Raw genomic sequence first — 16962 nt, 5'->3', positions numbered from 1 at the left:
GTAAACTCTCCTTTTTTTCCTGAGTCCCAGCAAGAGCTCCCCGTTCAGCCAGGCCGGTCGTCTTCCCCGCCCGTTCTTCTTACGGCGTACAGGGACAGCCTGCTCCTGCGCCTTTAAGACTTCCTTCTTGAAGATCGTCCAGCCTTCCTGGACCCCTTTGCCCTTCAGGACCGTCTCCCAAGGGACTCTCTCAACCAGTGTCCTGAACAGGCCAAAGTCCGCTCTCCGGAAGTCCATGGTTGCGGTTTTGCTGGCCCCCCCTCCTTACTTGTTATCTCCACAGGTTTCTTGTTATCTCCACAGGATCTCGGTGTAGAAAATAATGGCAACAAACTTTTAGATAAATAAAGGGGTTGGCCTTATTTTGTTTCATGATAAAACTACAAAATAAGGCTAGGGGTAGAGTTATATGGTGATTAGAAAATCCAGACTGAACACATGGATGAAATATAAGCAATCAGTCAGCATGCCTGTTCCCTATGATGAGTATTTTGTCTTCAGTGTACTGAATGACCAACAAGACTGGGCATGGGAGCTGGGTGCAGAAGCATAGTCAGTTCCCATCTCCACGCAGAGACTAGTTTCCAAAGTACTTCCATTTCCTCCTTTGGAGGGGTGGAGTTGCTTAAGTTGCTCTACAGTTTCTCATACTGTATGGACCCTGCCCATCTGTGCCTCCTGGTGGACTCGGAAATTAAAAGAGGTCCCCCAAGGTGGTAGAATATAAGTCCTTGCAGGCATTCAAGCAGGGCAATCTAATCTAGGTTTCGAGCTTGCCATATTTGGAGCACATGATTGCACTGGATACCTCCAAAGGTCCCTTCCATAGTCTCTCTATGCTTTTTAGTATCCAGATGCTGCTGGATGTACCAACGTGGTGGTTGCAAGCTTGCATCATCTTACTGACCCCTGTTTTCAGGAACAACTTCACCTGTTTCTGGCCAGAATTACACAACACTAAAGAGAATTGAGGAATCTGTTGAAGTCTCCGTGTTTAAACCCTTTCTGGGTATTGCTTCCTTATCTGCTTCCCATGTGAAATCAAGACTTTATTGTATTGGATGTTATGCCTAGGTATACATGCACAGATATGTGCTTTATTTTTCTCTTTTCTTAACTAAAAGGTATTCAACTCAGGTTCATTCCTTCAGCGTAAAGCTGAAGAAGGCTTCTTCAGCAGCGGAATCATGCTGGGTAGGAAAAGGGCTGTGTTGTTTGCAGGCTAGAATATGACTCTAAAAGGGATAAATTTGAGAGGGGTCAGATGGTCATCTGGAGAGAAATAGCTTTCATTAAGGGTCTATTCTACCACTTTTACTCATGCTGAGTAAAACTGTTCTCCAAAGATAGCAGTGCATGAAGTAAAATATTATGTACTGCTACCTCTTTGAGGCCTGAAGGGTTTCAGAACTGCGTTAGTCACTCAAGAGAGACCCAGGTTTCCATCTGTGTGTCTGCAGCTAAGCCGCTTCTGCTGTAATGTGTTCAGAGGAGAAACTTGGTGACTTTCCTACTGATGCCATAGTACTGCTCAGGAAAGATGATTTGCCTTGTAACAAGGACTCAGAAAAAGTTTAGAATGTGATATTACCTTTGCTTTATATTTCCAGTTGTTTTTTCTTAAATGCTGCTTTAGGGTGTGTATATTTATATCTCTATATAAAAAGATATACATTGCTACAGTCCATCTGAGAGGACAAAAGTTCTTATAGAAAACATCTCCCATTTGCTGTCTTGGGTTAACCCAAAAGGTCTTCTATTTTCTCCTTAAGTATGGTCCTTACAAAATGTTTTAAGTTGTATTGCTGCATCTAAACTTCTTCAGAGTTGCCTCAGCAACTGTCATTTGAGGGCATTAGGAAAATAAAATCTTTGATGGGAAACTTGCCAAAACAGAATATTTGAGCTCTTGTCTAGAAAAAAAATCAGTTTGAGGTTAGAAAACAAACATCTCACCATACTTACGTTTCCAAAATACTAAATGTAGAAACCTGGTTCGCTTTGCCTATTGGTCTGTTATCATTAAGTATATGCATATGAAAAGGGGAAGTAAACTTCAAAGCAGTTTTTTTTGTAGCAGTATTACAGGTAATATTAAAATAAGTTATGTCTATTATTCCCAGATTTTTTTAAAGCTGAAAATGCTTTATGGATGGCACAAAACTGCAAAATCTTCTGGGTTACCGAAACTGGAATTGTTCGGGGTGGGGGGGAATAGCCCCAAAAATCTTAGTTCTACTGAATATTATTACAACCATATCAGGGTGAGGGCGTTGCATTTATTTCAGCTGGTACCTATCCAACCTCAGGGGTGTGCACCAGAGTGAACTATATTTTCTTTGTTATGTTCATGAAGCAAACAGTTCTGCTCCTGTGTGAAGTTTGGGGGTGAACTCTCATGTATGCAGAGAAGCTGACTGGGGTATGAGAAGGGGGATGAGGACTCTGGAGCAAAGCAGGGATATAGGAAATGGGCAGTGTAGGCACACCCTGTACTTACCTGGAATAGCTTTTATGAAGTTCATAATGACAAGCTAGCGGTTCTTGCTCATAGGCTATATTCTCATTGACTTCTCAGAAGATGAGAAACTGTTACTACTGTGGCTTATGCCAGTGTAGCTTCATTGAGTCCAGTGGTGTAAGATAAATCATAGAAAGATTTAGGTGGAAAGAGATGTCTGGAAGCTTCTAGTCCAACCTTGCTCAAACACACAGGCTGTGATCCACAGTCCTGCTCCAGCTGCCAGTGCTGAGCCCCTCTCTCACCCCTGCCCCACCAGCAGCTGTGCCCCAGACACACCAGTCCTGTCCCAGTAGCTGGGCTGAGACCCTCACCCGCACCAGCAGCTGGCACCACAGCCCCAGGGTGCCTGCAGCCTCATCTCACTTCAGTTGCTAGTCCTGCGTCCTCTTGTGCCAGTGTCCCCAGTTGCTGGCACCTTGTCCTTACAGCATTCACACACATGGAATAGACTGTGAGATTGTACAGAAAGACAGTTAAGAAAGGCTTTAATAATGATAGGCTGTAGTGGTTGGTTGCAGGGCTTGGTCAGACACATGTACTGACCAGTGATGGTTTACATGTGACTGGCCCCTTTTTATACCCCTTTCTGTCCATTTTTCCCTCCCTTTGTTTTGCCCTGATCCCCCTTCCACAAAATGTTCCTTAGGTTTTGCACAGTCCCACAGGCCCACTTCAAATATCCTGAATCCTCTTGTTCCTCTTATTTCTCCCTTCTTATCAGTTAAATGCCCAGGCTGGCCCTCTCCAAAGCTATGCCTGGAGTTTCCTGATGGCCCTTCAATTAGTGGTTGAAGACTTTTGATCTTTGCCAGTGCCTCTATCTCTTGTGTCCCTGGTTTGTGTGTCTGCATGTTCTTGTTTTATTACTTCCTCCTTTATTTAATATCCCCTTTGCATTGAAAGGGTCCTTGACCAGATAACACTAATGAAGCAGAGGCTCTCACCTTCCCTATACCCTTAGAGTAGTGGCTGTCTGTCTTGTACTGGAGGCTCAAAACTGGATGTAGTACTCCAGAGTGCCTCACAAGAGCTGAATAGAGAGGCAGAGCTTATGTCTTTACCATCTTCACTTAATTACCACTGATTAAACATATACTTAATATGGTATTCACAGTATTGTGGAGTATGGGCTGTACTTCAGCATGTTGTTTGCTTAACTATCATAAAAACTATCATCACCATTGAAATAGAATTTCTGGAGCAATGCTCTGGGGAATGATTCTGATGCTGTTACCCTGAAAACAAGAGCCGAAGTCTAGATAATTGCAGTAGGAGCAAACTTTCAGAAGAGAGAAAACAGCACCAGGAACTCACCTGTTTTATACAGTTACAACCTGTTTATTTCATTTGAGTAGAGAGAATAAAGTATTTATTCCCTGCCCAATATACCTGTTATCGTTTTCAGTAGAAAACTTCCAGCACTGCAGTACATGGCTGGAGGTGCCTCAGCACAAGCCCTGTTGAGAACAGTGGTGCTAAGATACTTTCTCATCAGCAGAAATGGAGGCTCAGACTGTGGTGGTTCAGAAGCGGTGAGCAATCCTGAGGTTACAGGCTAGTATACATGTGAAGGATGGTCGTCTTTCTCTTCCACACAGATGAGAAACCTGAGTTGCCTGAGCGGAGCTGATAGTACCACTGATGCAAATTCAAAGATTAAAATCTGTCTTTTACAACCATGTGCCTAGGTTAGGGGCAGAAGGCAGTGTGGTTTCCATGTTGAAAGAGAGGCAGAACTGTGCTGCCAAGCTGTAACATAAGAAGAGCTGTAATGAGCCCAAAAGAAGTTGGGAGAGTATTGGCTTACGCAAGTGACCAGAATCTGTAACTTGATATGGAACAAAACAGTATTTGTGTTCTCTCCCTGCTTCAGGTCCAGCAAATCTCTTCACTCTCGTAGCAACGGCCAGACTGAATAGAACTGCAGGACCTTTCATCACTTCTACCAATATGTGACCCCTGTCCTGCTGCTCTTGTCAGCAAAGACTACATTTTCCATCACCTCTCTTCAGACAGATTGGACTGCCGTTCTTTCTTTTGCTGAACTAATCGCTCCCTTCAATGACAGGCCAGCTAGATGAGAGGAAATAAAGGGAGGTAAATATCATATGCCTGACCATCCTGCATGCAGGATAAACACATAAAGGAGACTGGAAACTCCATGACTATGACTTCTGAAAATGCCTTTATTTAACAGGAAGGGGGAGGATTTGACGTTCTGCTTTCAAAGTCACATTGCCCTCCACAGAACATGTCAGTCTTCATTCCCTTCCAGGGAAGGCTTCGGGAGATTGGGAAAGAGAACAAGGGTTCTTGGCATATGCCCTGCCTGTAGCTTCTCTTGTTGGTCTGGAAGGCTATGTTTCCCCTGTACCTCTCCTGCACCATAACTTCTCTGCCTTGCAGGAGCTGAACTAGGGATGTTAATGGTCTGCATCTGATCTTGCTTCTCAGGTAACCCTGCTGAAGATGAGAAAATAGCAGAAGACCAGAGTCTACCCTTACCTTGCCTAAATAACGTGTGGTCTAGGACACTAATCCACCACCCTCTGTGTACTAGAGTAGCACCAGTAATTTCACTGGGGTCTATGCAGACTGTTGTTCGATACAGGGCTGCTGGACTGTGAGTATTTTGGAAGCAAGGAGAAGGAGTGAGATGCAGTGTCTGTTAGACACTTGCAGCAGACAGTCTTACCCATTCACTTTCAGGATTAGGTCAGAGCTTTTTGCCTTGGACTGAAAGCATCAAGAAGAATCAGGAGGTGTTTTTGTCTTGGTCAAGCCCACTGTCCCTGTATAACCTCTGTGTCTAATAATCATTACTGTAGGTATGGTCATCCCAGTCTGGGGATAGGCTTGACCTGCTGCTGCCCTCGGTTTACAGGTAGGGAACTGTGGTACAGAGAAAATAAAGGACGCATTTCTGAGAGCCCAATGGCTCTGTTGCCCTTTGAGTGTTTAAGGGCATCAGTCCCATCAGTAAGATCGGTCTTCGAAAGTGTTTCAAGCATCCAAAAGTCTAAAAGCCAGTGAAAGACAAAAAGGTTTAGATTTCAAACTGCCCAAGTTCTAGCTGAAGATTTCAGTCTCTCAGGTGCTTCAAGCCCGTGATGATTGCTAAAAGATTGCTTAGAGCTAACTGATTTAGAGTTTAGGTGCCTTTGAGAATCTTAAAGTACCTTGACCTCAGTCAAGACCCTGTACCCCGAGTCAATAACTTGCCTGTAAAGCATCTTGCTTTTCACTGGATGTAATTCAAATAGCAGAAAATAATAAAGCAAGGCACCAGATATCTTAGTAAAAGTAAGGATGCCTTCAAAGATGGTTTATTTCTTGTCCATTTTTCTATAAATGATGAAAAAAAAATTAAAAACCAGTGCTTTACCAGTTCAGTTCCTGTATTATTTACAAACCCATTTTCCCTAAGAAACATAATCATGAACTAGCCATCTAAATCAGGCTGCAATTTCAGTTTTCTCTGGAGAAAAAAAATACCCTTACAAGTAGCTCTTAAAAAGCAGAGTAGAAAACATCAGTGAGTCTCTCCAGCAGCATGCCCATTTAAGAGTATGTCCGTCTTTTTGTAATAGGCTCATACGATGAGAGAGCATGGGATTACTCCACACATGCATCCACATGTCTGTAGTCACTGATTCTGAGTGATTGATACCACCAAAGTGGCCTCTTAGCCTGATGCAAGACGTTCAGGATTGAAAGATGTACACACTGACAATGCGAAATAATTTCTGGAAACCTTTCCGTTTTGGAGGATGTTTACCTTCTTGATACTGAATTGAAACCGTGATGATGTTGTTCAGAATGATCTTTTATCCAGAGAAGATTTGGGCTCATTGCTTATACGTTTTAGTTCAGTCAGCTTTTTGCTTTCGCACTGGGTGCAGTTCTTTTCTGTGTTGAAGGCTCTCTCCAGAGAAAGAAAAGGCTTGCTCTTATGCCAGTCTTGTCTAGGCATCAGGTTTAGCATCACAAGGAGTGCTTTGATTTATGCTGCTGACACACAATCTGGCTTAATTAGTTAAGCAAAGTTTAGCGGGGGAGTACAGTTCTACTGAGTCCAAAATCATCATGGACATTTATGTCAGCAGTGATTTTGGGACTTTAAGGTTTATCTATTGACATATCTTTATCAGAAATTTGAACTACGTCTGTTTCTCTCTCAGCTGTATTACTGTCTAATCAGAACACTTACAAAGGAGCAACAGTTGGCCTAGGAAAAATCTGTTTCACTTTCAAGAGGACTTGGGTGAAGAATTACTCTGCTTTTGAAACCTTCCCCTTTTGTTAGCGTGAGGGGTGTATTTATAGTCTAAATCTTGCTTAAATTATTTGATGCTTGTATATGTTTGGGTTTTTTATGGACCTACCTATGGCTTACAGCACATTTGGGTGTAGTCATTGGAAACAAAAAGACTTTTAATCCAGAGGAGAGAATCAAATCTGCACTGTCTGTATTTCAGAAGATCTCATTTTCTGGGTCTCTTGGTTTGGAAAGAAGGCATTTAAAGTCTCCGAGCCAAATAAATATATAGTACTTCCTGTAGACTGAACAACTGCTACCATATTAAAATCATTTGGGAGAACAACTTGATCCATATTTGCCCATATGTAACAATTATTGATAGGTAGAAATGACTCACCATCGAAGGAAACCTTGGGCCAGATTCATCCTTGGCATGAGTAGGCACATCTCTATTAGCATTAAAATATTGGCAACCGTGTATAATAGAAGTGGTTTTAGCTTTTATGGTCTTTTTTTTTGCTTTGTGTGCTGCATATGAGCCAGTGGTTAAGCCAGTCATGCCAGTGGGTACCTAGTAAGGAGATGTTCTATGATAACCAGTAGCTGTACCAAAATAGTTATACAATATTGACTTTTACTTGCATAGTACTGCATATCTTGCATCACCTTTCCAGTGATACACCTTTATGCCTTTGTCTTATCATGTAGGGAAGCTTGTAATTCGATTTTGTCTTGGGTTAGAGAAAAAGAGCTTGCTGTCAGGGTGGAGCTTCATTTGTACCCTAAGAGTTCTGGAAATTATTTCAACTCTTCTAGCTCAAGGTTGCTCAAAGTGCATTGCTCATTTTATTCTGTTTGGCCCAAAGAAATAAATCAAAAGAAAAACTTAAAAGATTTCTTGGTGGGTCTCATCAAAAGTTTGTGCCCTGTTGTGCTCTGAGTGGGTAGATTGAAGTTTGTTGATCTATGAACTGAACTTACTCACACCTGGATAAGGTTGTTTCACAAAGCTAAACCAGAGTGTTGTTTGTATTGAATATTAAATCAAACAAGTGAAATTGTCTTATACAGATCTGGAAGATGGTCAACACCAACCCTGGAGGGTAACTTAATGTGAAATTGCATAATACTCTTTGTGTAAGACCATCCCCTCAGCGATAAGGAGAGGGTCTTTGCAAACATGCCATGTACACGTTGGCTCTGTGTAGCGTATACGACAAGTGTGCCCTGCTGGGATGGGGTTGGGGAGAAGACGTGGAGAAGCATCTTGTGTGTGCTGAGGTCTGATACACTAGCTTTCCTCCAGTGTGTTGTACTGATGTTGATTATAGAGAATGGAATTTCTGTGTATGCTGTAGTTTCTGTTTTAAGCCTATTGATAACACCTTATGTCTCATAGGCTTTATGTCTCATTTTGTTATCAATATTTTATGTTATTTATAACATTATGTGTGATGGTTGTACATTTAAATTACTATGGAATCATAGAGTAATTTGGGTTGGAAAGGGACCTTTAGAGGTCACCTGGTCCAACCACCTGTCAAAGTAGGGTGAGCTTCAGAGATCCAACTCAGAGCTAGACTGGGTTGCTCAGGGCCTTGTCCAGTTGAACTTTGAATACTTCTTCCATAGCTCTCTGGGCAACCTTATTCAGTGATGAACTATTCTCAGGGGAAGATTTTTTTTCTTTATATCTAAACTAAATTTGACTTTTCACTATCTGTGACTGTTGCTTCTCATCTGCTGTGCACTTTTGAGGAGAGTCTGGCTCCCTCTTCTCTATCATCTGCCAATAGGTAGTGAGAAGCAGCAATCAGATCCCTCCTCAGTCCTTCTCTTCTGCAAACCAAGCTCCTTCAGCTGGGCTTTATTTAATAACCAGCGACAGCAGAACTCTTACTCTTCTTGATTATTTCATGCACTCAATCACTCCCTTGCTTCCCCCCAACCCAGTGCTACAATCCCTAGGTCTCAACTTCGCTTCCCAGCAGGGTGGTCACTGCTGGTCTGGGAAGGTCAATTCTTGCTATGCAGCTCCTTGCATGTGCCAGTCTGGGGGGCTGCTGGTCGAGGTCCCTGGACATCCCCCAGCATTAGTCTCTACTCAGCAATCGTATCTCCAGGATTTTCCCCCACTTCTAGGATCCTTCCTCCAATGAAGATCTTCATCTTGTTCTTTCCAAGACCCCTGCTTCTTTTTGGAAAACCTTATTTTTTAGTGGCACCTCTTCTTTCTGGAAGTTAGGCCCCTGGGTTTTCCAATCCAAGTAGCATATGTACAGAACAACACCACATGAATGGCCTTCTAACTGGAGGTTCTGTCTCATGTCTCTTTAATAGGAAGATTCAGGATCAGGCCACTTTTGTTTGCTCCATGTGCTATCTAAATTTATTATCATCCCTTATTGGTTTCAGCTAGCAAGTAGCAGAATTGCACTTGAGTTTAAAAGTTCAATTTCAGATGTTCCCCAGCCCACACACATGCAACCAATTATCTGCTGCCTGTTAGCATTCACAATGTAAGCTATTTTTTCACCTGCGATAACTGGGGAACTCAAAACAGGACACGGTAGTCCCGATGTGGTGAACAGAGGGTAAGAAGCAATTTCCTTGACCTGATTTCTACTTCCTTGGTTGCTATGTAGTTAACCTTCATCACTGCAAGGATGCACTGCTGGCATGTGTTCAGCTTTTGTCCACCAGGACACTTGCTTTTAAAAGCTGCTCATTGCTGCTCTGTGGAGTTAGTCTGTTGCAGATGCAGGACTTCATATTTGCCTATGTGTTGTAAAGTTATAAAATTACTCTTGGCCATAAAGACTCATAGGAAAATTTACTTTAAAAGGGGCCTGTGGAGGTCATCTTGGCCAACCCTCTATTTCAAGCAGGGCTAACTTCAAAGCTAGACCAGGGTGGTCAGCACCTAGTCCAGTTGTGTTTTGAATATCTCAAAATTAATGAGATAGATACATCTCAAATCTAATGTCTATGAAATACATTTAATTATTTTAAGGAGGAAAGAAGGTCAATTTATAGGCCAGCTGGTGCCATCCTGATCAGGAAAATCCACCTAAAGATGAGCCAGTAGCACACTGGAGACAAAGATGATGTACTTGCACAATAGTTCTGCAAGAATGTTAACTCTTCTGATTGACACCTTCCAAGAATACTGAAGGACTGGTTTGGATTGACTCTCGGAGTATCAGTAAACAGGGATGTTTCTTCTAATTTCTAGCCTTATTTCTAGCAATGTTTTCTTTATCAAAATTAGATACAATCAGATACAATCTCTGGGGTGAAGAAGGGAAACAGATTTGTGAGGCATCATCCGCTGTGCTTTGTCACCCCAGGAGGGAAGTAGGAAGAACACGTGGTAAGAAATTTGTCTTGTATTTTATTACTCATCTGAAGTGTTCAATTATTAGTGCTATGCTAATGAAGTCTTTTTGAATTGTCTGACAGATCTCATGATAAACTCCTTAACAAAACAATAAAACTGGGAGGATGTCAATTGGCTAATTAGCTAATAATCAATATCCAGCAGCAGCAGCTGTGACGAGATGGCAGACAGATACTAAGGTCTGTTCAAGGGCCGGCTACTTTGTTGGATCAAGTTTTGGGGAAGGTATTGCCAAAGCAGTAGTAACTGCATTGTATGACAAGAGCTAGGAGAGAGCCACAGCAGCCTAATGGTGACATTAATCTAAACTGAGTACTTACAAATACTTTCTCCTACCCAAATTGTTATGAAGTAGCTGATCCTGGCAATTTGAATTTTTTCTTGAGATGGGCATTAGACAGGGCAGATATGAAATGCCCTGGGTAGAAACCTTAAATTCGTAAGTCTCCACGGAGCCAGGGATATCAGCCCATGATACATTAAACATTTAATTATAACTCCACAGATACAAAGCTGATCAGAGTACTCCTTTAAAATCTCAGAGGCAACCAGAGCAGGATTTACCTCATTTAACTGTAGGCATCTACAGCAAAGACATAGATATTTAATTCTGAGCAAGCTATCTAAACTCCCATGATATCCAGAAACAAAAAGCATGAGTTGTCTGGTCTAATGGAGGTGTCTGTATTATGATGGAGATGAGATATGTCCTGGAAGTCTCTGGTTCTGTTCATTAACTCTAGAAGCCTAGACAGCCACATCAAATGCCTGAAGTTAAGAGAGATGAATCTCACCATGATTATCTGTACCACAAATACTAATGATAATGAGAACTTGCTTGGTGGGTCTATTTGTATGGTAGCTCAAATTACACAAGTTATGCTTCGCTTACTGATATACAACTGAAACTTTGCTTACCAAAATTCAACTTATCCCAAATGTAATTTGGAGGTATGCAAGGGTGAGCACAATTTGGCCTGCCGTTTCCACTCACTACAAGTCCATCTTCTTTGAAAAGGAAGGTCCCTATATGATATTCCATTGTGCTCCGTTGCACTGGGTTGGTGAGAACCATACAGTATCACGGACAGGATATTTCCTCTAACAATTAAGGATGAGCCCAAATCTTGGTTTAACCACCTAACTATGAGATTTTTTTGGTGCAGAGAATCCCTAAATGGCACAGAATTACCTCCCACACTAGCTGGGGGTGTGTGGGGTTTCTGGGCTTGCGTGAGGTAAATTTTTTTGGTGCAGAAAATCCCTAAATGGCACAGAATTACCTCCCACACTAGCTGGGGGTGTGTGGGGTTTCTGGGCTTGCCGTGAGGTAAAGAAGCAGGCTTGAGGAGACAGGGTGGCCTGGATGGTCAGGGCTGTGCTAGAAGCAGTTCCCGGCCACGTAGCAGAGGAGGGTGTTAAAAAATGCCTCCTGCAAGCTTCTGCCCCTGGTGCAACCTCTCCTGAGGGTTGTGCTGTGCTGCAAAGAATCTCAGTGACTCTTCCCTTTCCCCAACAGTTTGTGTCAGGCCTGGCTTGCACTGGCTGACTCAAGCCCAGAAAGCACGACCACTGCTTTCACAGCACCTTCCAGCTGCTAGTGGCTGAGAGAGCTTCAAGCTGGGCTTGGATATATGAGGGGTGAACAGCGTACAGCGGGGACAGGCAATAGCTCCTGACAGTGGAGTTTTGTGACTGCAGGACTGATGAAAGACTCAGGCCTGAGGTTTAGCTGACAAGTGGAAAATAAGGACTGGGGGGAAATAAAGAAAAAGCGAAGAAATGGCAGCACAGCAGAAGCAACCAGTTGACATGGCTTATTGCGTATTAAAGCAGGCTAGTGTTCCAGGGTTGTACTGCTGGGCGAATTTGACAGGTTTACGCTGAAAGACACCACTTAGAAGTGTTAACTTATTTTAGCTTAGCCTTATGGAGCCTTTTCACTGCAGAGTATAAAGCTGGCTATAGCCTTCATAATTCATTCTTAAAATGTGAGGTTAATGTGTAGCTACATTGGATATTAAGGGAAACAGATGGAGCAAGGAACACTGTGAATCACAGGGAATCTGTTCAAGAATTTTTCTCACTAAGAGAATTTTTCCTTACTGAGTCTGCCTTAACTATCAGAGAAAGCTCAAGTCACCATATAAATGCCAGTTCCACTGTCACCTGGTTGGTATTCAAAGTTTTGAGCTAAATGTTGATTTTGTCTGTTCAGGTTGGGACTTACCAAGGAGAAGCAGCAAATTCATTCTCATTTAATTTAAGTTAGATCTTTGTTCCTAGTCTCTCTTGAAAATCTAAGACACTGGTTTCTCTGGTGGCCATCTGGAATATTATGCTTTGTAAACCTTAGGGTTTGGCCATAACATGCAGGTCTGCTTATTTCAGCCATAAGAAGATACTTCCAATTCCTAACACAAATCATACCTCATATCCAAACTTACTGTAATTCCAGACTACTCATCAGCTTCCTGGCCAGCTGCCCCAAGGCAGAGGAAGGCTGTGTGGTTACATAAATAGGGTTGTTGGAAGCATCAAGTGAGGTCAACTGGCATGGTTCCAACAGTCAGAAAGCCCAGCCAGGATTTCCATTGCTCTTCAATCAGATAGGATGCAGGTAGAATGCCTCTGATGATCTCAGCTGCAGCTGGGGGCTGATACCCTTCCAGAGCTGGGTAAATAATAAATGGCCCCCATGATGGATGTCTCCAAAATGTGCTAATAATTTTAATATAATGGACGGGATAGTACAGGTGTATGTTTGTGCCCTCTGCTGGTTGGAGCCAAATGATCTAATGTTTTTCATTTGCGTGTCAGTGAATGGAAAATTAGGGCCTGTTGTGAAACTGGTGGTTATCCCCTGGAGGAACCAATCAAGGGAAGTATCACCACCTCTTGATGCTTTCAAAACCGGATGGCTTTCAGGAAGTAGAAGCTTTAGCTGAATATCTCCCATTGTGCTTGATGAAATTGAAGTCTATGGAACACGAGGAGATCAGACCAAGAGATCAAATGGCTCCTTTGTGCTTAGATTCTACAGAAAATATTTTGTCTGTGTTTTCTGTTAAGAGTTTTGAGTAAAACGTTTCTAACCAGTCTTTGAACTGATCAAAAAAAGAAAAGTAATTTTTTGTATTGTTCCCCATTTTGAGAAAAAGGTTTTGGCTTGATTTGTTGTCAGCTGGTTTTCATGTTCTTCCCTCCCCCCTGCCCCCCATCCCCCAGCTCATATTGCAGTAATCTGTACTTTTGGAACAAGATGATCAGAGCTTAATATCTGCCTTTACTGAAATAATCCTCTTGGCTATAATGTGTGGCAAAGTGGCAGGTCTGAAGTCTTTTGTAGCATTTGACCTCACCCGCTGGGTAGGATGTGGTAAGGAGCTGTGCTACTTTGCACAGAGCTACAGCAAAGTATCCCCTGCTGTTCCCTCTGCAGGAGGGGAAGGACTTTACACCATCCATTTGGCTAGAACACCGTGCTCATCTTGGCTTACTTCCACAGAGGCTAGTGATGGGGAAGAGTGGACGTGTCTGTGGGTCTTTCTTCCCACCCATCTTTAATTCCACCTACTTTGTCTTTGGAGTGTGGGGTACAGTCAACCAATTTTAGGCCAGGAGGTAAACATCTAAGACCTTTTTTCTTCCTCTGTAGCAAGGAAAGGAAACTCAGCTTCTATTAAGAGGGGACAGAAATCTGTGTTGGTGTCAAGGTTCAGAGCTCCCATTAGCAGATACAGGTAGTTCATTCTTCCAAAAGGCTCTGTCTGGACTGACACTTGGTTTCTCCTGAGGCAGGAGAAGACAGAGTTACCACGTTTGCAAAGTCAGAGCTGGAATCCTGTAGCTGTTCTGCATAAGGCCATAGGTTCGCGGTATTGGGGGTCATGAACAGACTGGAAGAGGTGTAGGCAGCCTCCTTTTCCATCTTTGCAAGGGGATGGCATCCTGTCAGTTTTCTGTGCAAATGTGGTGGCACAGTGGAAAACTGCAAGCTGCTGGGCTAGGCAGACAATCCCCTATACAATTCTGAAGCAGGCTATCTATCTCTGCTTGCATGGGGTGTTGGTTCTTTCAGTCCATAACCTGAATGGTGGATCCCTCAAAATGAGTTAGTACTTACATGACCCTGCAGGTTTGTGGCACTGTTCGAGACCTGAAATGTCCCAAGTAAACAACAAAGAAGAAAAAAACGCCTCATCCTCTCCCTGCTATTGCTCCTTGTAGAATACGCTGTGGTGTAATCCAACGAACCAAAGCATGGGGCTTCTCTTCCCTCCTCTGTACATTGGTTTTCAGTGATGGTGTTTCTGGATAGGTTGATACATCTATGTCATCCTGTATTTTGCAAGGTTCCTCCTTTGCCAACCCTAATGAAACTTGTGACCTTTCCTTAGCATTCATGTCAGTCCCCAGCCCTTGCAAATACCTTCTGGGCGCTGGCAGGATGCAGTGCAATTCCAAGCCCACTGGTGATCTGTCCAGGTGGTCAAAGCCTTTTTTAGACCAGAGGTGACAGGAACACTGGGCCTGGTTTACACTGTTGTCATTTCTGTGACTTGAGCGGAGATGTTCCTTGCACACCTCCTCACCTATAAAGTGATGGGAGAGTCAAGGTGAGCATTTCTCACGTTCTTTTGCAGGTGGGTGTTGTGTGACATGTGGCTTTGGTACCCTGTGTCACCGTAGTAACAGCAAATCGTTGTTTCCTGGCAACTGTCAGGGTTGCTAAGAGAAAAATCGGCAGCATTCGTAAATCTGACGTCTTTTGACATCATCCGCTCACATTACATTGGGATGAGTTTGATGGAGAGAAAAAGACCTGGTAGCCAGTCTCATCTCCTTTAACCCAGCTGTATGTTGGTTTTCATAAATAATTACAGTGTCTATAAGGCATTGGAATAGCCTGTCTGGAAGTCAGGGATCATGGATCCTGTTGTTTTCCCTCCTTGGTCCATTCAATAACACTTTCTGCCCTCTGCTATAAGATGAAATTAGTTCTGTGGATAAAAATCACTATCTGGGTACTAAGTGTTATTACTGGTCTTTGGTGCTCTGGTTCCCCAGTACTGTGAAACTGGCTTCACTGAGAAAGAAACTTTCATCAAGCCGTCTACTCTGCCAGTGCTTCATTCTTAAAACATTTTGCTTCGTAAGCTCACCTGTCCATAGGCCATTGTGTGAAAGCTGTAGGGGGAGTGGGGAGAGTGTGTTTGGGGAGAGGAAGGAACGGCAGATTCAGTAAGGTATTACTCCAGCTTAGCTCTGTGAAATTCAGTGGAGTTATACCAATGCAAATCTAAAGCAACACAGTGATGAATTGATAAATCCTATTTGCTTGCATCTGCCCACTCTGAGCCAGAGCTGGAGACATTACTATCTGCTGGTGAATGCCAGAGCATGTGCAGAGTGAGTTGTTGTGCTCTCTACAGCGCACAGGAGACAGATGGTGAAACCCACCCATTCTGGAGCATGCCTACGGAGAGTATGATTTTTGCAGTGTCGTGGTGCTGGCAGACAATGCAATAGCAATATTCTTACATTTCAGAGAACTGGCTAGTCTCAGAAGTGCTGTTTTACCAGTATTCTCTTCTGGCACCTTTTTGTTCCACAGCTGCCTGCACAGCTTTTGGCACAAACCACTGGGAACTGCTCTGGCTGGACCAGCTCCGCGATTTAGTGTGAGAACTGGACTATAGGCAAGAAAGCCAGATCATCTCAGCCACTGAGGTGCTCTTAGGAGAGGAGAACCAGTGGAAGGATGTTCTTCACCCCTTCTAAAAATTACAGCAAACCCTCCGTGTTAGCACTGTATAGGCAGAGCTTCTCTTGGTTGGGGGGGGAGGGCAGAGCAGATTAATGGAGAGGATGTCTTCTCTACCCTAAATGGGTAACATTTCTTTAGCTGTACAAGTGGGGCTTGTGATAAGACAATGAAGCCCTGTGTGCTTTTGCAGAAGCCATCAGAAATCCTGGGGATGTTCAGAAACGCTCAGTTTTCCACCAGTTTCCTGCAGCTGACAGTACATTTGTGTTGACCTTGGTGACAGCACCAGCCTCGCAAATGAAAAGGAAATGCATCACTAAGAGGAGAATTAAATTTGCAATGAATGGTTTGTATTTCATTTTCTGTTACTGTCATTTTTATCTGTCCTGGCTAATCCTCATGTCCCTAGAAAGCCTGTCCTAGTGTTCCATTTCCTGCAGCGGGAACGATGCCTGCGCTCACAGCGGGGGTAGCTTTGTCCAGGTCTTTTGTCAAACACTGTCATGCACCCCCCGAGCTCCTTGTTCCCCTGCCAGTAGTGGGGAGTGTGCAGCTAGCTGATGTGGGAGTCTTTTGCCTCCTCAGACAAAAAAATCAGCTCTGACTTTTGACTGGAGCCTGTAAGAGCAGCATTTCTGAAGTGAAAGTGTTGCTCCCAGTTTAGCAGATAGGGACGCTGTCGGTATGAGAAGGGGAAAAAGTAATCTGTTATATTGCAGCTGTCACTTCAGAGATTTTCATCCCTCTCCATTATGTAAGCACGAGAGTATTATAGATAAAGACATGGGGATTACAGGTATGTGAAATGGCTTTGCACACCTATCTAGAGATCTCTTTCAGCCTAGTTTGGGTTAGAAGAGGTGGGGGGAATAAAAGAACGTATCCTCTTTTTGTTTTAAAAAAATGTGGAGGTTTGGCATAATTACAGTGCAATAGTGACATCATGGGTGAATCCAGATGTGATTAGTGTTTTCTTCTCTCCTTCCTTTTTTTTTTTGTTTGTTTAT

Source organism: Aptenodytes forsteri, unplaced genomic scaffold, assembly GCF_000699145.1.
Source record: "Aptenodytes forsteri isolate BGI_AS27 unplaced genomic scaffold, ASM69914v1 Scaffold73, whole genome shotgun sequence".
NCBI lineage: Eukaryota > Metazoa > Chordata > Aves > Sphenisciformes > Spheniscidae > Aptenodytes > Aptenodytes forsteri.
This window is presented reverse-complemented; position numbering follows the sequence as displayed.